We start from the raw sequence: 21,669 nt of genomic DNA, 5'->3' as shown, positions 1-21,669 counted from the left end.
ATTATGGCCCTGGACAGATGTCCCAGGATTTTATGACACTCTTCTCTCCCTTTTCAACCTATCTGGGCTGTAATAAATAACAGCATGTTGAGCAATTTGAAAAACTCAACAGGAGTTCACTTTGGTGCTTTGTAAAAGAAGATATAAAATGCCAAGAATTGAAAGTATTTCTACATGACTTCTCTCTCAATACCATCCCAGAGGAGGGAATACCAATGGCATATTCCCCAGTACAGTCCCTCTGAAAACACTAAATGTATCTGCCAGCCTTTTAACACTTAATTCTGGAACAATAAATAAAAATGTAACTATGATTTCTGCAATAAAATGTGCATTTCAAAGTTAAAAAAGATAGCTGAGATGTTCTCTAAAACTGAACCTGGATAAATATGGGCATATTTCTGCAAAATATACTCTACCTTAAGGAAGAGCAAAAGGTAATTTTAAAGCCAGTCTAATAATCTACTAGCCACTATATATTTAAGAATTAATTTAAATTCTTAAATCCACTAAACTGTACGATAACAAATTCACAATTCAAACTAAGGACTGTTTTTAGGAGGACAATTATTTCCAGGGTAATTAGAGCATTCTTAGTGTCCCTCATTCCTCTTCCCCTGAGCCTACTCTTCATGAATAAAAAAGAACAAAGCAAAACAACAACTCTAAAAATCTGCAGCTATTTCAACTAAAAACTGACATTATTTAATGGGATACACCTGCCTTGGGAAATGAGCATCATTACATTTTTTTCAGATGTGTGCACAGAACTGCTAATTAGCTAGAATATAGAGATAACTTGCATAGCTTCAATAATAAAGTTACCCAAAGCACAGATTGCTCCAAATAGGCTGATTTCCAATTCAGACAGTCTCTCTGTGGGAGAGGGACATCTTAAAAGGGAGAGAGAGCTTCCTTTAAATGTGTAGAGAAAGATGTTCTTAACACCCCTTTCTACTCTACAGTCATCCAACTTCTTCCTAACCACGTCCTTCAGAAAGGTTCAGTTCAAGTGTCAATTCCTTCAGGAAGACTTCCCTGAAATGCTCCCTACATTCCAATCCCCAGGCCACTCCTCCAAGTTCTCCAAGGGCTGTGGTTATGCCGCTTATGGCACTGCTTACAACCCTGGGCCTTAACTGTCCATTTACTTGCCTGCCTCTGCTGCTAGCTAGCAGGCAACCAGAAAGCCCTGAATTTGACTGACAGGTCCTAGGGTCTGGGGCGCTACCACAGCACAGGGCACACAGCAGAACAAAACAAATGTCTATTTACCATCTAACACACACCCTTAGCCACACACACACAACAGGCTTTCAGAATTCTCTGCTGAATTGAGGAGACCACAACTGTTTCTGAGGAAGAACTTGGATATTTTCCCAGATGGAATTTCAGAGGTATTACATATTCAGATCTTGGTACTGAGATCCTCTCTGGGGTTGGCTTAAGGAATGCTATGCCTCTCCAAAAAGGGTGCAAAGAATTGATTAGCTGAACACACAGAAATCTAAATGTATAATTCAAAATTTATTCCAACCAGGGGGAAAACACAGGTGGGGGGAGGTAAGAAGTGGGGTGGAGAATTATAAAGAAAAACATCCTTTTATCTTTTTTCTGGGATTTGCATGAGGAGATGAGAATCCCCTTTTGTTATTTTTGGTTTGTGAAAACAAGATTCATATCTTCACAGTTTTAACTAGATGGGTAACTATTCTTCTCTGTACTATAACATTGCCAACTATTTCTACACTTCTGCTACATTAACAAACTACACCAAAACTCAATGGCTTAACACAAGCTATATTTATTCTCAAGCTCACAGGTTTGCAGGCTGCCTGAAGTTAAGATGAGCTAGTCTGGGCTCTGCTGGGCAACTCTGCTTCAGGCTGTGGGTAGCAGAATTTGGCTAAAACTGTGTTTTGGGTCTAGGTTGGCTTCCTATGTCTGTCTCCCTCCTTGGACCTCCCTGGATTACCTGGAGCATGTTCTTTTCATGGCAAATGTCGAGAGCCCATGAGACAAGCTAGACCATGTAAACATATTTAAAATCTCTGACACATCATACCTGCTCATGTTCTATTGGCCAAAATATGTCTCAAGGCTAAGTTCAAAGTCAGTGGAGCTGGAATGTACACTCTACTCAAAGAGGAGGTGGTGGTATTAACTCTGGGGGGAAAATCCCAGGGTGAAATACCTTTGAAACCAAAATCAGTCAAAAGGAGAAATAAAGTGGGAGAAACCTGTTTATTTCTTACAAGCAGTCCACTTTTGCTTCCATGTGTCTCTCGTGACCTGGCAGCACAAGAAGAGACCCCACCCAACCTCTCAGGTCCAGATATGCCCTCCTTGCCCTCGTAATTACCTATTGATATGGAGATAGACTACTTCTCTCCACCCCTTGGAAACACCTATTGATATGGAGATGCACTAAGGCCAGGCGAGAGATTCTAGAAATACTGCAATTTTATCCACTAGGGCCTGAATTTGATTGACAGGCCTTTACAGCGCTATCACACTGCTGTTGGGCTTATTCTCTTTCCTCAATTTCACACTACCAGAATTAGAGAAAATTCTACCTTGTTTGTAGTGGTAGCTTCTTAAATGATAATATCCTTCTGTAGGGAAAATGGAAGTTTAATGGCCAGAATCCTCACCTGATAGCCACTGCAAACGTGCAATGATGTAATACTTAGCCTACTGCACAGGCACATACTCGTATACCTATTGGCGATAAGCCATTATTGCCTGTGTTGCTATATAGATTTCTTTGCTCAGGGCTAGAGCTGAGCCAGAGGACAGGAGCAGAGACGGCCTGGAGAGAGGGAGCTAGCTCCTGGGTCAGAAGCTGAGGGGGATCAGAGATTGAGATGGGCTTGCTATTTTAGACTGCCAGATGCAGACGTGATTCTAGAGCTTGACCTTCCACTGTGAGAATAAAGCTTGTTATAAATCCATTTTTACCCCTCAAGATTCTTTTGTCATTTTTCAGTCTCACCAAATCCATAGTGACCTTGCCTGGGGCTCAAACATTGGTGAGACACCTTTCCATGTGGCAAAAGCAAAAACAAAAAACTGAGATCATTTCTGCTTCCAAAACAAATTGCTTACATCTTTGGGATTCTTTTACTGCACTGATCTCCACACTGAGTGCAAAGCGGGCCAAAAGTTCAACTCCATCTGCTTCTTCACAGAATTGCTAATATCTAGACAGTAAACAGCAGCTCTTTGGAGCAGGAGCTATCAACTGCTAGTGTGCACGGAAGTCTCACAATTTCTCAAGCCTTCCTAGGAGGAGTAGAGTGAGCCCCTGGGCACCTACTGGTGGCAGCCACACCACGTCTCTCAAGCCAACCACCCAGCCTTCTCTGTAATACTTCTGGCAATAGCCAGGATACTGTACATTCTCCTCCAAGAGTGTCAGAATGACAGACACTAAAAATTATACTTAATTCAAAAAGACCTTAGTCATCCTTTTATCCAAAGGCCTAGGGAACTGATTCGGCTTACAGACATGTTTTGGTTGGTCTCTCACAGGGCTCTGAAGATTTTGAACCAATATGCTAAAATTTTAAGTAATGAATATTCATATAAAAACCCAGACGAACAGCTTATTGAAGAGTTCAAAGATAGGAATCACCAGGCCTGCATTCTCTTACCATGGTAATAAAGCCAAGTTGCTGACTTCCAGCCTATAGGCATTTAAGTTTGCCAATCTACTCCAACTCCCTTGTTTTACAGAAATGTATTAACACTTGAAGGCCACAGCTCATCACATTGTTTCAAAGCTTTCTTTACCTCTGTTATCAAAATTATTCCTGCTTATACAATAAATGTTTGCCTTCAGATTAAGAAAAAAAGGTGAGCCCTACATGGGTTATAGGGATGCACTCGCCTAAGAGCTACCACTCTGCCTCACCCCAGATTCCTACACAGAAACACGGGGGACATCAGTTGTTCAAACGATTCCTGGGATACAGTCATTGGATTTGTCTGAAAAGGCATAGGCTGCCTCATCTGTGCCCACTCTGTCCTGGGGCTGGGCTTCTAAGGGCCAGGAGGAGCCCGAGCTGGCTAACTTCTTGCAAGACCCCCAACATGTTACAAAAAGACCTGCTTTATGATGGTAAAAGTCCTGTCTAGAGCCTGCAGTTTCCATGATAAAACAGCTAGAACTGGGAATAGGAATACTAAGGAAATAACCTGATATTTACAATATCAGTATTAAAAAGAGGCATCTACAAAACAGGTGCTTTGAAAATAAACATGCATAGGCAAGAAAGAGGTGTAGGAAGGAAGTTAATCCAGAGTATTAAAAAACATGGTTAAGACAATCTTCATATTTTAAAGGTACCGGTACGAGATGAGTGCAGTTCTGTCATACACAAGAAGACCTGGAAATTCTACATGTCAAAATCAACCAATTATTAAACTTTCATAAAATAAAAGATTTCTGGTTAATGTTTGCTTATATAAAGCTGCTTATGATTTTAAAACATCCAAAAGTTGGCTTGTACATAAGAAGTTTTAAACAAAGAAAAAAGTATGGTTCATTGTCCTACACTTCATGCTATTGATGTTGTGAGGTATGCCATTTTTACCTTGGAAAGTAAAAACCTGGTAGAATTCTGATGAAAATGGTTTTAGTAAGGGGCAAGGTTAAGAAGTTGATGCCTTTGTGCAATATTCTGGCTTCCTGAGCTGGAGAACTATCACTATGAAACACCCCAGGAAGTCTGACAAAATCAAGATCAAACAAACCTTTTTTTGGCAAACTGCCCAGTACCATTATGTCCACATTTCAAAACAGCCTTGGTTTACTATATGCCCTATCCTTAAATACAATGTCTAGAAAAATATTTCTAAAATCTAGAGTAGTAGATTGAATTTTAAAACATGTACATATCAAATCCAAATTAATAGTTGAAATGATAAGAAATTACTGGATAGAGAAATATGGAAAAAATCAGTTATATCAAAGTAGTAAGTGAAAGAGTCTATCAAGTATTTCAATAAAGTCATCCAATCAATTGTTTGGCATTACTTCAAAAAGAAAAAAAACTTTCCTGAGTCAAGGAGCCAAAGTCTGCCAGCAGATCCCTACCAATTTGCCAACTGAGTGAAATATTTTTTAAAAAGTAAAAGAAGAAAACATTTATGTGCATGTATGAAATTCCACAAGGCTTTTTATAGATTTGTCCATATCATAAGGACTACAGTGGGGGTGAGGTGGGAAGAATTTTGAAATTAAAATAATACTGTCCTCTTAGAGTTGAACTATAAATTCAACTCATAATGAATCAGTGTTTAGGTGCTGTGTGCTTAAAGAAGCAAAATGGCTCACAAGCCAAGATATGAGAACAAGTTATCAGGATATATTCAGATCTAAAGAAGGAAAGAGGAAATGTGCCCATCAGAAGGGGGTCAGGTGAGTCCCAAAACAGAAAAAGGAGTGTTGCAAGCAAATGGTAGCTGTGCTCAGCTTGGCATTCTTCAAACAGGGGCCCCTTACCTGTTGAAGCTTAACTGTCCCCAGTGCACTGGACAGATTATTTGTATGATTAGTATGATGGCATAAAGGTGTTGTCAGTGACTTTGGTTAATGCGTAATTTAATAATTAAATGATTAATTTAATAATTCCTTGCAGGCCTCCCACAACCTTTTTTAAATTCTGTATTTTTTATTAAAATGTGATATTCTTTGTAAAGAAACAACGGACTGGTCATTCATTCAGTCTACCTGACAGTTGTGCTCACTGCAGATTCTAAGACGTGAGTCTGCCTACCCATGTGAGGCAGAGATACTGTCATTGGGCTCTGCAAACAGAATGTGACAAATGAGGTTTCAGTTAGCACAGAAGAGGGCCCACTCCAGCAGTCACCAAGGTGATGATGCTGAGAAGCTTTTTGGGAGGTGGGTGTTTACGCATCTCCAGATGACCCTCAAAAGTATTATTGGGTACAAAATAGCTCTCGGGGAACTTCTAGAGATAACATCAAAAATCATCTTCTTGATAGTTAGTTACCATAAAACATTTGCATATTCTGTATTTAGTATGCAAGTGGTTAACATTCCAAAAGAGAATTATGGAAAATTGTATCCTCACTCCAGTATTCTTCCAGTATTTCTTTTTAAGCTTACATGCAATTATCAATAATTTTTCCTAAGGAAAATTATTAAGAGGACCACTGTTACCAGGCTCAAAAAATGCTGTAACAGTGGCACTTGAGTCTGTGATGATAATACGGTACAATAACGGCTTTTTTTAAATCTGACTTGCAAGTATTTGATATGATTACTAATTCACAACCAATAAAAAGTTCACAGTTCAGCTACAGGTTTTTAGTAAGTACGTATCTTCAAAAACACAGATGCATAATTAAGTTCTAAAGATTCTGACATACAGTCTCTTAACTAAGCAAGTACAGCTAATATCTGGATTTCTAAAAATTGAGAAATGCAGTGCATCTGAAATCAGGTTGAAGATTTACCACTCAGTACCAATGTATGCCCTACCAGAAATATTGATACAAAAATGCATCTTTGGAAACTAAGGAAGTGCAAAAGCTCGGTAAATGATAGATTAAAATCAAAATGGGAGGTTTTGACAGTTCACTTTTTTATTTATTTGGTATTTTAAAGACACAAATATGGATACAGATTTAGTTTTTGTAAAGTTTGATAACTACTTTTTGAACTCTAAAATCAAAGACTATATGCTATTTTGAGGATATGATATGCCATGTTTACAAAACTGATCATAAACCCAGACTACTAAAAAAATACGTAATTCAGTATGTCTTGCAATTAGGAACTGTGTACAGAACAATGACAAACAGAAATTCATAAAACAGCAGTATTTTCTAAAATTACTACCAAAATAAATATACTTAAAAATGAAAGCAAACTATTTAGAAAATATACTAAAAACAGTAGAAAGCTGTCAAAGTTGAGCTTATTCATAAATTCAGTTCCTTAAAGTACTTTAATTGCTTTTTAAAATTACTTTTTGAAGCATGAAAGAATAGGCCATTTAAATAATGAAGTTATAAAAATTACAACTATTCTGAGGAAAAATGTAAAAAAGAAAGAAGAAAAATGAGTACAATCAATAAATAAATCCAAAATGAGAATGAATGATAATTGTTCTAAGCTGGGAGATAGGTGCTGTGTGATTCATTATACTAAATTCTATATTTCTGTACATGAATGACATTTCCACAAACAAATTTAAAATATATCAATAAAATCAAGAAATAGTCTTTTAAAAGGGCAAATAGGTAAACCTAGACTGGGACAGGAAAGATTAAGAAAGTAATACAAGTACTACTACTATAGGTGAGGTTATTTTTCAAAGCGTTTTACACCAATTACATTAGAAAATCATAAAATCAGTACTCTGGAAATATTATATTGAGAAGATGTAGATGGCCTGAATAGAATGAATCATCCCCAAAAGAAAAGCGAAAAAGTTGATAAACAATTCCCTAGCAAAGAAAGTAGAGTCAGACAGTTTGATATATATTTTATAATTTGAAATAAAAGATAAATAAAACCCTATATACAGTTCCAGAAACGAAAAAGAAAGGAACACTACCTTCTCATTAAATAAAGCCAGCATAATACTGACATTATCTGACCAGCAACACAAAAGAACAAGAGAACACAGAGTATAAATGAGTCCCACCTATTAACATATTATTATATATTATATAACAGGTAACACATTATTATATAACAGTGTATATCATATATTGTTACTGAAGCTACACAACAACTTCTATGAGTAGGCCCCAGGTATGAGAATGTATTCTTGAAATATCACATAAGTAAGTCAAAACTCAAATAAACTAAAACCAACTAATTGGAAGGCCGATACTTGTTTACCCATTAAAATGTTTCACTGCATTTCAAAGACTGCATTAACACAATTTACAATTTATTTGCTTTGAAATTATGTTTTGATGGTTTTTAATGTGGGGAGACTGGCATAATTTCAAAATGGTGGGACTCTTCATTTCCACATTGACATCTACCGTCTTCCACTTCCTTAAAATGTGGCTTTCTCAGGTCTCTTATTCTCCAGGGTTTGAAAGCGATATAGGGAAAGTGTAAGTGAAAGAATATTAGCAACTGACAATCAGCCTTGGGAGACAAGGAACAAGTGGCAAACAGGAGAGGAATGTGTGCTTGATCTTCAGGGGTCATACATGTGGTGAGGCGGGCCACATTACTGATTTATCATCAGAAGCCAGTAATCTGAACTGTAATAGGAAATTTATCAAATATCAAGCACTAGTTTAATTAAAAAATAAATTAAAGCACTGAAGATCAAGGAAAGCTCATTCCCTCTAAACCACCATCTGGCCTCTACTTCCCTAAGCTTTTCTGCAAAGAAAAACTTGTATAAACCAAAAAATATCTATAGATAATAAAGATGCTACAAACATCCAGTTGTGAAAGAATAAAACCATTAATCATTTTAGTATATGGAGAAAGAAATATACATACCAAAATATACTAATGATTTTATTTAAAAGTCAATGAAACAAAACAATTTATATGCATGGGTTGTGCAGTAGAAGAAATTGTACATAAATAACCCATGATTTTAGGATGAGGAAGTTTTAAGAATATCTACATAGGGGGGACAGATCTGAATACATAAAAATCAAAAGCTTCTCTACTTCAAAAACACTAGAAGAGAACTTAAAAGTGATGAAAGACATAATGAACACCTTAAAACTCAATTAGAAAAATGGGCAAAGGTGCCTAAGAAAAATAAATTTATTGATTAATAAAAACGTTTTCACCTAACACCTATAAATTTGTTAGAGAAGCAAATTAAATTTATGAGATCATTTATTAAATAGTTTCCTGGGATCTTCAAGTAACCTCAAATTCCTTAATCTTGCTTAACCTAACACATGGCCTACTTCTGCCCACTTCACCATGATAAAAATCACAAGCAGTTCCTTAAAAGGAATCACATTCTCAAGAACCTCTACTTGTATTTTTCTCTCTACCTGAAGTGTTACTCTCCTTATTTGTTTGGCTCTTTCTCATCCTATAAGCCGTAACTCATAAGTCACTTCCTTAGTCGCTTTTTTTTTTGCTTCCTCCCATACCTTTCTGCCCCATCAGAGAATAGTGTACAGAGACCTCTATAATGACATCTCTTATGGTGCATCAAGATTATTTTTGCTCTACATTTTGTTTTTTAAGCAACAGCTTAGGATGTTGTGATTCATGTATTTACCACCTCTTCGCTCTGAGCACTGGGAGTGGGAAAAAACTAAAGACAAGAAAAAAAAAAGAAAGGCCATTTAAAGAGCATCAGAAACATAAAACACTAAGGAATAAATTTAACGAAATATATCCTGGTACAAACACTAAAAACTACAAAACATTGCTTAGAGAAATCAAAGATAATAGTAAATGGCGAGATATACCATGTTTATGGATTGGAAGAATTCATATTGTTAGTATGTCAATTCTCCCAAAATTGACCTATTCAACTCAAGTGCAATCATATTCCCACCAAGTTTATTTATAGAATCTCACAAGTTAATTCTAAAATGCAAAGAAACAAAAACATCCAAATCAATCTTGAAAAGAAAAATGAAATGGGAAGACTAACACTGCCTGACTGAAGACTTTCTATAAAGCTTCATAATGGAAACAACATGATATTAGCAAAAGGATCAACAAACAGATCAATGGAACATAGTGGACAGCCTAGAAATAGACCTGCACTTATATGATCATTTAACTTTAGATGTCAAAGCAATCCAGTGGTGGAAAGAAAGTTTGTTTTCAACAAATGATGCTGGGACAACTAGACAGCAAAACTGGAAAGAACGTTAAACCCTAACTGACACTATGCCAAAAAAAGAATGTGGTGGAGAATACTTTTATGATCTTTTTGTAGGAAGATTTCTTAGAGAAGGCACAAAAAGCCATATTCATTAAAAAACAATGTATAAGCTGTTTTGAGGGGTTCCCACTGGCTACAGTGGGACAACTTGAACATGAAAATGAGAAATGACATTAATGTTCGAATTTATGTTGGAAAAATTGACAAGTTCCATAAATCCATACTAATATTGTAAAGAGAGATGGAAGTAGAAGTTCTCCTTATAGAAAAATAAAATGTCGGATAAAAAAGGTAGAAGAAATAATAAACTTAGACAACTCAAGTTTGAAACTGTCAGAGTAATTGATTCAAGCAAGGACCTTTAATGCATGCTAAAATTTTTTTAAAGGTTGTTGGGGAATAGTATCTTCACAATCCCAAGGCATTATTCCTCGGATTATTAAATAATTTCATAGGCGACAATATACTTTTATAGTGGAGAGTGCTGATAGTCATCACCAGTACCAGGTAATCAAACAGCGTCACCACTACTAGAACAAGCTGACATTATGTACCTTCTGATGTGATGTGGTAAGAAGTATATAACATCAATTATCAATTATGATATACCCTTGCCAAAAATGTTTAACCTGAACTTAATCATAAAGAAACAATCAGACAAATGCAATAAATGGGACAATCTACAAGACAGCTATCATGGACTCTTCAAAGAAGTCAATGTGGTGAAAAAAACAACAAAAGCAAAAAGAAATAGAATGGGTGCTCTTCAAACTTAAAAAAACATAGAGACAGATCATCAAATGCAATACACTTGCCCAGAGGGAATTCTGAGTTGGACAAAAGAAAAGCTACAAAAGACAATTGGGGAATTGATTATAGTGTTCTGGTTTTGCAGGAGAATGTCCTTATTCTTAGAAGAAGCATACTGAAGTACTAAGTGGTAAGTGTCATAACATACACAGCTTAACTTATGAATAGTTCAGAAAAAATAAGGACATCAGGATGTTTTGGGATAGAACTACTCTACTTATCTATCCATCCGTCCATCCATCTTGTATATACAAATATATATACGATACAGATACATTTGTACATATACATAATATGTACATGGTATACATTTACATATGTATCATATAAGGAATCAAATAGTAAAGGCAAATTTTCATTGCAAACATTGTTAAAGTTCCTTGGCTAGGAGTTACCTTGAAGAGCACAGAGTGAGGAACCCAAATCACCCTAGGAAACCTCTTCAATCACTCTATAAAATGGAACGCACATGGACTCTGTACACAAATCTTTGTATAGTAGTTTTTCTGTACATGACAGTTTGAAACAAAGTGATAGACTGAAAGGAAAACCTATATAAGACTTCTGGGCATCCAAAACATTCTGCTCTTTACAGAACTATCAAATTACCTAGACACAAATGGATACTGAAGATTTGAAGTGCCTGTTGGCGGACAGAGTTTCCCTGAGCCCTGAGTCAGTGTGACACTTAATCGTCATCTTCCTGTTGCTGCTTTTGTTATAAGTTTTAAACGGAGCAGTGAAGGGCGCTCCATTTGACCACTTGGGGCCTGAAGTTTGCTCAGGTCTTTGGTGATAATGTGCACAAGATACCACTTTTCTGTAAGCTGTAACAGCCAAACCTGTCCTTCACGTATTTCCTATGTTAGTACTCACTCTTCACAGTGGGGAAAACTTTTTTTACACCATGCACTGATTCATCCATGCAGCCGGCTATGACACTGGGACCTACATTTCGGCAGCACTCCCTGTTGGTCTCTTATTTTCCCTTAAGAATTTAGAATGTTCAACTCCATAGTAATCTCTCTCTTATTATTTCCATTATTTTATTCTGAATAGTTATTTTGTAGGTCTCATGTTTTCTAGTGTTGCTTACATTTGTTTGGGATGTGACAAAAGCTTTTATTTCATCCTGATAAATCCGCTATTCTTTGCTGCTGTGTGTTCAGCCCTCTTTCCCTCATCCCCACATTCAAGGCTAGCTGTTACAGCTGTCATTTCTTGCGGTCTTGTCTCACTCAGTAATTTCTGCTAATATCAGTGGATGAAAGTAATTGTGTGCATTTAAACAGAATCAACCTTGTGACAATCTGCTTCAAAGCTCAAATTTATTAAGAAATTAACCAATGACTTGCAAAAATTAAAGCAGAGAACAAATGTTACAGTGTTTTTTACTCCCTCCTCTAACAGACACTAATTTATATCCCAACTTGAAACCTGTTCTTAGAGTAAATCAATTTCTAAGTGATGTATTTCTATAGCAATACTGAAAATATTAGTGAACTTTTGACATATAACATAAAAATAGTTAAGATTTAAAAACGGCTGGGAAAATTCATATTGAAATTTGCATAATTTATGAGGCAAACTAAAACAAATATTGTGAACTGAATCTGGGTGATACTATTAGATGTAAGAATTGGATTTGGTAACTTCTGAAAATTCAGTTTGCCCCAAATATACCATATCGCCTTTATTCCATACATGTTTTGGGAACCAAAAATGCGTCAGGTCTTCCTTTGAGCGCTGGGGATGTGGCAATGAACAAAATCAAAACACTTTTTCCTACCCTCAGAGTTTACCTTCTAGAGTAAAGGGACAGAGGATCAGCAGAGGAGCACTGTGACTTTAAACTGAGTGGTCAGGATGACCTCCCTGAGAAGGTGGAGCACAGACTAGCAGGAGATGCGCCACACAGACATTAGGAGGAAGAGCCTGCGGAGAAAGCCCTCAGGAGGGGCGGAGATGGCCACGCAGGACTCCAGCCAGGGCAGCAGCTTTCGGCTTTGCTGGAGCGAAGTGAGAGAGAGCTCAAGAGCAGCAGGAGATGATAACAGAGAAGTTAACAAGGGACAGGGCTTCCAGGCCACTGTAAAGACTTGAACTCTGAATGAGAGAGGAAGACATTAGAAAGTTTTCAGTAGAAGAGAAACAAGGTCCCTCAGTTAAAGAACTTGAAACACTTTCCGATACATATGAAGACATTGCTGTACCAGGCAATGCCACCCCTTCAGTACTTACTACGGGCAATTTTCAAACAAATGCTTTCAGTTCTCAGGATGGAACTATAATCTTAATGATCTAGATCTGAAAATCAGTAATATCCCAAGGCAGCAAGCTCACTGCTCTCCTAGGAATCATAGGAAGGTGGTTAAAAGGGTACCCTTCTTTTACCAACTGTCTTCAGCTCAAAGACTAGATTTAACAATGTGTTCATCATACATTCTTCCCAGACCTATCTTCACTATACAAAGAAAATAGAAGCTGAATTCCAAGTAGCCAGCTGATGAGAAGACAGCAAAGCTTAAGTGGCTATTCAGAGGCAAGCTGGGTTTCATTCCATTCAATAGCATAAGACTCCTCTGGAAGGAGAGAGAAGGGTTCCTGCAAGCGTCACTCTCGCTGACAGAACCACCTGCTACTCACTGCTCCTGCAGTAGCTCTGTAGCTGGTAGAAGGGGCACTGACAGCAATGTCAGGGAAGACAACTTCAGCTGCCCCTGGAGTTATCAGAGGCCAACTTCCCACTTCACAAACAAGAGCAAGTTAATAGAAGGGAATGCCAGTCACGTCTCTTCCCAGGAGTATCTACCACCAGGCAGAAGTTACATGTTATTTCTATACTTTGATATACAAGGATGGGACACAGTTCCTAACATAATTACTAATCTTCACCGTGGATAAAGGTTTGAGGTCCAAAACTGATGCATGTGAAAGATTAGGAAAATCAATCTCAAAATCTTGATGTCTAGATTTCCACACCACCAGTATCCTTTTCTTTACTCATCAGACTTCTTGGACAGTCACACAGGAAACCAGATCCTCAAGAGATCAGCCTCAGATGACTTTATCAAGCTAGCTTGTGCTTCAGAAAACAAAGACTAGCAATTACAAGATTCAATACAACTACAGGCTAATATATGTAGAAAACTGAGTATGAATTACAGCCTAATGAGAACAGGCTCAGAGCACATGTTACAGAAGCAGAGAATATCACAAAAGCACAGGATCTCTGTAAGCTAGCAAGGTTCTCAACAAAGGTTTGAAACCAGCTCAATTTTTGAAAAATTGGCTCTCAAATAATTGAAAAGATAAGCAATTAAAAGATCAAAAATAAAATATTAGTGACTTAAAAATACAGATATTACACTACCTGTAAATAAAAAAATAAATTAAGATAAAAATGAACCAATATTAATTAGTGAGATCTTGTTTTTATGATTAAGATAATGTGTTATTTGGCTATTCAGACAATTTGATTCTTCTCCTGGCTCCATCCTCCAAACCCTCCTAACTGGCCACCAGCTCATTTCCCCTAATCTCTCTCCTCAGTCTTTCCACTGGTTTTCTGGTTTTCTTTCACTCACATTCCTCCAATAATTCATTCATTTCTGAAACATTCTCCATACTGGTATCATGCTAGTTTTTCTAAAATGAAAAACTGAATGAGAATCATTTCATCCTTTCACTCAGAACTCCATATCCCTCCTGCCAGTGCTCTAGCTGTGCTCACTTATTTTTAGTTCCCTTGTACAGGAGATTTCCCCCCTCCACACCTGGTCCTCATACTTCCTCTTCCTAGGGTGCCTTTCCCTCCAAACCAGCAAACAATTCACAGCAATGTTCATTGTTCAAGGATGCTTAAGTATCACTTCCTCAAAGAAACCTTCTGTGATTCACCTGGCATAACCTATGTGCCATATATCCTTATTTAAAGGCACCTCTAACCTATCATATTTATTTATTTCACATGCCACTTACATGTCTCTTTCTCAGTACTATATCAGCTCCTAGCAGATACCTCTATATTCTTTCCACCTAGGGAAATGCCAGCCATGTGCTAGGCATTCAATTTGTTTGTTAAATTCATGAATTATGAATATCATCGTATAAAAGTATGAAATCTGGGTACTTACAATTAAAGTTAGGTAAGTACACATATGTATTAAACAAACTGGGAATATTTAAACTGATTACTATAATTGACAATGGAATAAAAATGTCCCAACCCTGCCCAGATTAATTAATTCGGTCATCTCTTTTTTCAGTATATTTTGAATGCTACTTAGTGAAGTCACTCCTATAACACACTACATCAACTGATACAAACACATGGGAAAACAAAAAGAAACTACTATACGAGTGGCGACCTACCCAACCCACAGGAATGGACAGGTATGCACTCAGTATCCACAACAAGTAACACACAGCACTAGAAGCTGTGGGGAAAGTAAGATGGAAAAGACACTGCCCTTATCCTCAAGGAGACTACAGGTTTATAAAGGAAGTAAACAGTTATACAAATAATTAGAAATCAAAACCGGTGATAACTATAATACAAAGAAGACTGAACTTCAGGTTCTTGTGATCAGAAAAGGCTTCAAGAAATGAAAGGTAATACAGTGCAAGGAAGAGGTACCCCGGAGGAGCAGCAGGAGCGGGTCTGGGAGCACCGAGCCACTGGTAGTGCAGGGGAGGCCTCTCCAGGTGCGGCTGGACCGAAGGGTGTGGGCAGATGACAAGGGCTGTGAAAAGTCAGCATGGGGGTGTGAGCTTTCCATCCACACCGAGGGCAGGGGCAAGACGGCAGACAGGCTCAACTGAAGAGGCCATCAGGGTCCTTAGGACAAGGATGCTCTAAAGGCCAACAAGGGTCTGTCAGCTACCAAAACGCAGGCAGACAGCCTGGTCCTTCATAGAGCTGAACCCAAACTCAGCTGGTTACTGGCTGTCAACAAAGCAACGCTGTCAGCTGTGGCCGTTTAAATTCCACAATTTATGTTTTCTCAATGTCCTGTAAAATCAGTATTTTAACATCTGGACAGATAGAGGGCATGAGAGAAAGAGTCCTCCCATTGAAGGACATCAAGGTATGGGACTCAAACTGAGTCTGCATTGAGCAGCAGAGCATTAAAAGTTTCAAGTGTGATGGTTAGTCAGCTTTAATTCTCACACTCTTTTGGCTTAAAAGAAAGTGGGACAACCACTTCTATTTTAGAATCCCCATTCCCACCCATCCTCATTTCCAGAGACTTCAAAGAAGGGAAATTTTGCCTTCCACACAGATTCTACCTCATTTCCCCCATCAAGTGACGGTACTCTTCTCTACAGTGTCACATAGCTGCGAATTCTACATAAAAAAGACTGCAAATGATGGCCTGGCACCAAATCTTGTTCATATACAGGTAAGGGTGTTTGCTGGCTTATGCAATGTATGTTAAGCATTGAATTAATTGCCAATATTAAATATGAGATTTTTGCATACAAATGAAATCCAGATTTCCAGCTTTTCTTGAAAAATAGGTAATTCTGGCAATACTTTTTGTCACCCAGCCACCTGACTTAATTCCAGCCTTGCCTGTTCCCTGTTGACATCTGTTTTATCTCCTAGTTTACTTGGGTCTTTGGATCCCTAATTGCTGAGGCCCAGTATGGGCTGGCAGCATTAGGCCAAGGTTCACAGGGGCACTGCCTGGTTCCTCATCCAGTACTACTGCATGCCAGCATGTAACTTTACTCAAGATGCAAGTTATTACCAATGAAGACTTAAGTAAGTCCTGGCTTGTATTCCCACTTCAGCAGGAGAAACTTCTAGTAGCTCAGCAGCACCTTATGTTACCTTTGATTAATTTAATTACCATTCAAATAGGAAAATGTACTTGAAATTTCCATTAGTTCAATAGGCTAGTGACTAATTTAAAAAGAATAATTCTAAGCAAACAAGAACATACGTTGGTAAACAATAATGTATAATACTTGAAGAATATACTGTCCTGGAAAATATGGGACATGAAAACTGGATATTACTCTAACTTAGAAGGTACCAGGCCAAATTCCTGCAAACTCCAAGTTTAATACCCTGAGGATACCCACCAGTTCCAAGACATTTTTTGGAAAACTGTGATGAGAGGAGAGGTAGAACAGAAGGGTTTAAACTAAAGAGCCTACCAAACCCAATAGTCTCTCAAGGTCTGCACGGGGAAAATCCTGCAGGCTTCAGTCAGTCAGTCAGGGACCCTTGGAGAGAGACCCTGCTTTGAATTTGAGTCACTACAAGAAGTACCTTCCAGATCCATGTCAAGTCATAAACAAAGCAAATGAAATAGTCCAGAAAGGCCTGGGCTCATAAGGGGCTGCTGGAGTTCTGATGCAGGACATAGGAACTAATGACAACCCGCAATAGCCCTGATGCCATGAGCCACAAGCACTGACCAGGCTTCTCAGTTCAGCACTGTTGGGGAGCCCTGGCTACTCTTTCTGGGTCTCAGTGTTCTCAGCTTTAATATTAAAAAGCAGAGTTGCTGTTTCTTTTCTCCAACACCATAAACACAGAGAACATTGATTTTTATTTGGAACAATGTGCCTTCAACATTTACCCAAAAATCTGAATTCCTCTCAAGGGACCAGTTGATTAACTGTAGAAGTAAGACCCTCACTGAAACAGGAAGGAGGTTCTGTTGAATCAAAGCAAGAAAAGCATCACAGTACTTCTCTCAAAGATGATGTAATAAAAGTGTAAATAAAACTAATGGGCTCTACAATCTACAAAAAACTCTGCATGAATAACATGAATTGTTAAGTCTCCTCTAAGCTCAAGCCAACCTACATCTGAACAACCACATACAAGAGTTCATTACCAAAGATACCAAGATGGGTAAACTGTGTCACAGACAAGTCCCAAAAGTGTTGTCCAAGAGAAGACTTCCATTAAAGAGACACAAGAAGTACCTTGTTGAGGAAGCAGCATAGATGGATACAGAGGAACAAGTAGAAGTTTGGCTAGAAATGTCCATCTAGAAGACATTCTAGGTTATAGGCAGAACACACAGATGGCACTAAAGTTGGAAAGGCCAGAAGTCCAGTTTGGAGCACTGGATTCAGGGTAAAAGGATGGCACTATAATTTGAGGCCAAATCATGACAGCCTGGATCATCAGAACATGGACATCAGTTGCATATACTGTCTTAAAGGTCAGAGATACTTGGTCAAAATATCTAGTAGATGACTTAAAGAGCAAAAGCTTTCTTTTGCCTAAATTTAATTATCTTGCAACATTTCAGAAAGAAGGTGCTAATTCCATTAACATCTTTCCAATTTGACTAATGAAAAAGATGATCTCCACTAAGTTACAGGAGAGTAAAAAAGCTATCAGAAAGCAAATTAAGCTACTTATTAGTTTACTATTGTTCATCTATATCCTAATCATAATTAATAAAATAAGCAAACCTCAGAAATAAATAATGGATATTTTAAAACTGTAAGTACATAGTAATCCATTTTCAGCCATATTTTACTGATTGTGAAAAATATTTTTACATATTTTTTTAAATGATAATATATTACAAAGAAAGATAACTTCTATCCCTAAGCTGATCCAAGGGCTTCCTTAAGTGTAGGAGGAAACTCTATTGATTAACGGAAACTATGAGCCAGCAAACCTTAGGCAATTATTTCCATTTGAATCATTAAGGTTAAAGCTGGGAAAACGGTAACACAATTTAAACTTCCCTTTCAAAGATTTGTGAAATTTAAAGTTATTTTGTAACTTCTTTCTTACTACTAACAGAAACCAAAGATTCATCCAGAAAGATTGCACCTGCTTACTGCTGAGAAAAGGGGAGGAAAATAAAGCAAAGGATTATTTTGGCCTAAGAAACATCACTGTTTCATCTTTTTAAAATTACTTTACATGAGTTTATGGATAGTAAATTCATAATGTTGAAATATTTTTATATATACAGAAACCCATGAGGGAACTTTCTGGCAAGAAGTATAGCAGAAAGAATACTAGGCTGAGAATCAACAGGGTGAGAATTTGGTGCCAATTATGTCTTTAAAAGAATCACTCAACATTTTAGGGCCTCCACAGCCCTACCTTGACACTGAGAGGACAGAATCATGATCTCTAAAACCCTATTTCATAAAATAAAATTTCAACAACAAAGACTTGTAGCTGTGACTACATCTCAGGGAAGCAGAAGATGCATTAGTACAGATTAGGCTTTGGGGGCCGGCTAACTGGGACGTTCAAATCCAGTCTCTCTCAGGATGAGCTGGGGAGCCTTAAGTGTAAGTTTCCTTTTTTGACCAGAAAGGGACAATATTTACCTTTGAATTATGTTGGAAGGATTAGAATGAATTTAAGTGCATATTTTATGTAGGCACTAAATAAAGGCAGCCATTAAGTCTCTGGCCAGTAATAAAAGTTCTAATGGAAAATGGCAACCACTAGACAATATGGTTTCCTAGAACTCATCTTGGAAAAGAGCAGATATTAACTACCAGTCCTCCCCAAAGGGCCAGCACATAAAGATAATGGTGGAGAAGACACATGGTTGGGAGTAGGAAGGATTAAAGCAGGGAGTTGAAGATAAGCAAAGACTTAAAGTCTGGCACATAATAACAATGAAGAGGAAAGAAACAGTGTAGGACGCAGTGCGTGAGGGAAGATGTTTTTTTCTTTAAGGAAGTGGGCCACTGGTGAAAAATGTAATGTAATACTGCAATGATTTCATAACCAAAATAAAGCAAAGAGCTGGTTAAAGTCTATGAGTGTCACTGAAGAAAACAAAGGCTTCGGCAATATAAATCCTATTTCTTTTGCCTGTCTCTAAGTCTTACACCGGGTTCAAACAATCGCACTCTTGCCTACCTTAAGTGTGATCTCTTACCACTGTCCCCTAGCCTCACTTTCACCTAGGTTCACTCCACTCCAGCCACACAGTCCTGGAACTTGCCAACCTCATTTTTCCTTTCACTCCTTTACATTGTTATGATTGCCTGGAAACCTCCAGCTGATGGGCCCATGTCAGACTCAGTCTAAACATTCAGTTCTCACCTGAGCGGTCACTTCCTCAAGGAAGTCTTCCCTGATCACTGAATCTAGCCCCCCACCCCCACAACCACATCCCAGTGAAGTCCATTATCCTGTAATATTTTTTCTAGCATGCTTTTTTATCTAAAATTGTCATTCATTTACATGTTTATTATCTCCACCAAAATAGGTTTTTGAGGGCAGGAAATTTATCTACATTTTTCAACACTTCATCTCCAACACCTAAAACAAACAGATGAGGCAGCAGATAAACATGCCCAAAGAATAAACTTAAATGATAATAATTACCATCCTTTCATAAACATAAGGAAAAGTTCCCTGAAGCGTCTTTAATTTAATTTCCTTAATGCAGGTTCTATGCAATAATGCAGTATTAAAAAGTCAATATTTGAAGCAAGATTTAAAGAGAATGCATTCTTCACAATACAAAATACTACATCTGTACATGTATTTTGTACAGTACACATTTCCACTTCACAAGCATGGATTATGCCCCACCTTATCAGAATCCATTAATAAAACAATGGTACCATAAATTTTGTTTTGTGAGATCCTGCTTCTAGAAAGGGTGTGAATGGGTGGACAGTGTATAGATGGGAATTATTTTTCAGAACCTTCTCAACAAAGCATTCTGACCTGAACTAATTCTTCTACATTTGAGAGGTCAAACCTGTTACTCTGTCACCTTGCTAAACTTATCCAAACTATACTGAGTCAAATGATAAATTCAGTGATTCTATCTGTGAAATAAAAGACAAATGATATGGTGAACAAATGGCACATTCCAGGAATAAAAGTTCCACAATGTTAACCTATGCTTGAAATAAAAGAGAACAAAAAATCCCTTTCTAATCCTAAACCAAAAGTAAGCATGCTACTGAGATTTCAAAATATGGCCATGATTGCACAAAGCAATAAACTGAAACGAAAGCCAGAGCATTCATGACTGGTGATTTAAGTTTTCTATTTTGTTTTGTTTTGAACATAGCTTTTCTTGATGAATAAAAGTGGCCAGTAACTGGCCTGGTCTATATAATCCAAGTATCACCCCCATCACCACCACTCTTGGTCACTCTGGAGGACCCACGGAGCCAGCAGGCGGCTGGACCCCACCGAGGACTCCTCGGGGTCCGCAGGGAGAAGGAATGGAGACCTCATTACCTGCATCCATCCCCAGCATCTTGGCCCCGCCCTGAAATGAAGCGGGTCTCGGCGTTCTGCAACTTCTCTCTTGTATCCTTTATTATAAACACAGCCTACCAGGCCCTCCTCCTCTCCGGAGAGCGGCGCAGGGCTCCCATACAGAACCCGACCCTTGGGCTCTGGGCCTCCATGGGTGGGTCTCCAGTGAGCCCTGGGCAAGTCATCTGCCCCCGGGTGACTCAGTTTTCCAATCTGTCAAATAGGGTGACGAGAAACCCAGCCTACCTCACCGGGTGGTTCCGCCCCAGGCTGGCGGGGCACAGCAGCTTCGTGGTCGCGCCAGCAGAAGCCCGAGAGGGCGGAGGGGCGGGGCTTGGCGGGGCGGGACCGGGACCGAGCGAGGTAGGCGACGTGCTGTCCACCGCCCGCAGGCAGCCACCCCGGACCTCCTCGAGCACCCGGGCTCTGACGTCAGCACGCTGACGTCGACGCACAGAGGCCGCATTTCGCCCGAGGGACCAAAGACTGGGCTGGGACCTGAGTGCTCACATAACAGAGCTAGCGATTGGTGAGTGGATCTGTCAATCATCTACTGCCCAGTAAGCAACGCAAGAGCTGGAGAGAGGGCGGGCTGGTCTGCCCGGGGAGAGAGTGGGAATCTGGAGCTCTGGGTTAGAGAGCACGGAGCTGGTTGCACTTGCTCGACCTTTGTACCACTCCAGCTAATTAACCGGCTGCTTGCCCCTCACTGTTTATTCTGCTTCTTCCGCCTTCCTTCAGTCTTTG

General features: G+C 38.6%; 1 protein-coding gene across 3 annotated transcripts in view; it reads right to left on the bottom strand.

Annotated features, from left to right (window-relative positions):
• The window catches only part of STARD3NL (STARD3 N-terminal like), a 52,966-nt gene extending 31,605 nt beyond the window's left edge, over positions 1-21,361 (bottom strand). The window contains exon 1 of one of the 3 annotated variants that reach the window (XM_073239065.1): positions 21,169-21,361. The gene's annotated coding sequence lies outside the window, so the exon portion shown is untranslated. Of the gene's footprint in view, positions 1-20,901; positions 21,129-21,168 lie in introns of those variants that run through there. The other 2 variants (XM_017640735.3, XM_017640736.3) reach the window with 2 other exon arrangements.
• Between the last annotated feature and the right edge of the window lie 308 nt (positions 21,362-21,669).

The sequence above is a fragment of the Manis javanica genome, chromosome 6 (assembly GCF_040802235.1).
Source record: "Manis javanica isolate MJ-LG chromosome 6, MJ_LKY, whole genome shotgun sequence".
NCBI lineage: Eukaryota > Metazoa > Chordata > Mammalia > Pholidota > Manidae > Manis > Manis javanica.
The sequence above is the reverse complement of the archived record's forward strand: the minus strand, read 5'-3'. Positions and strand labels throughout refer to the sequence as shown.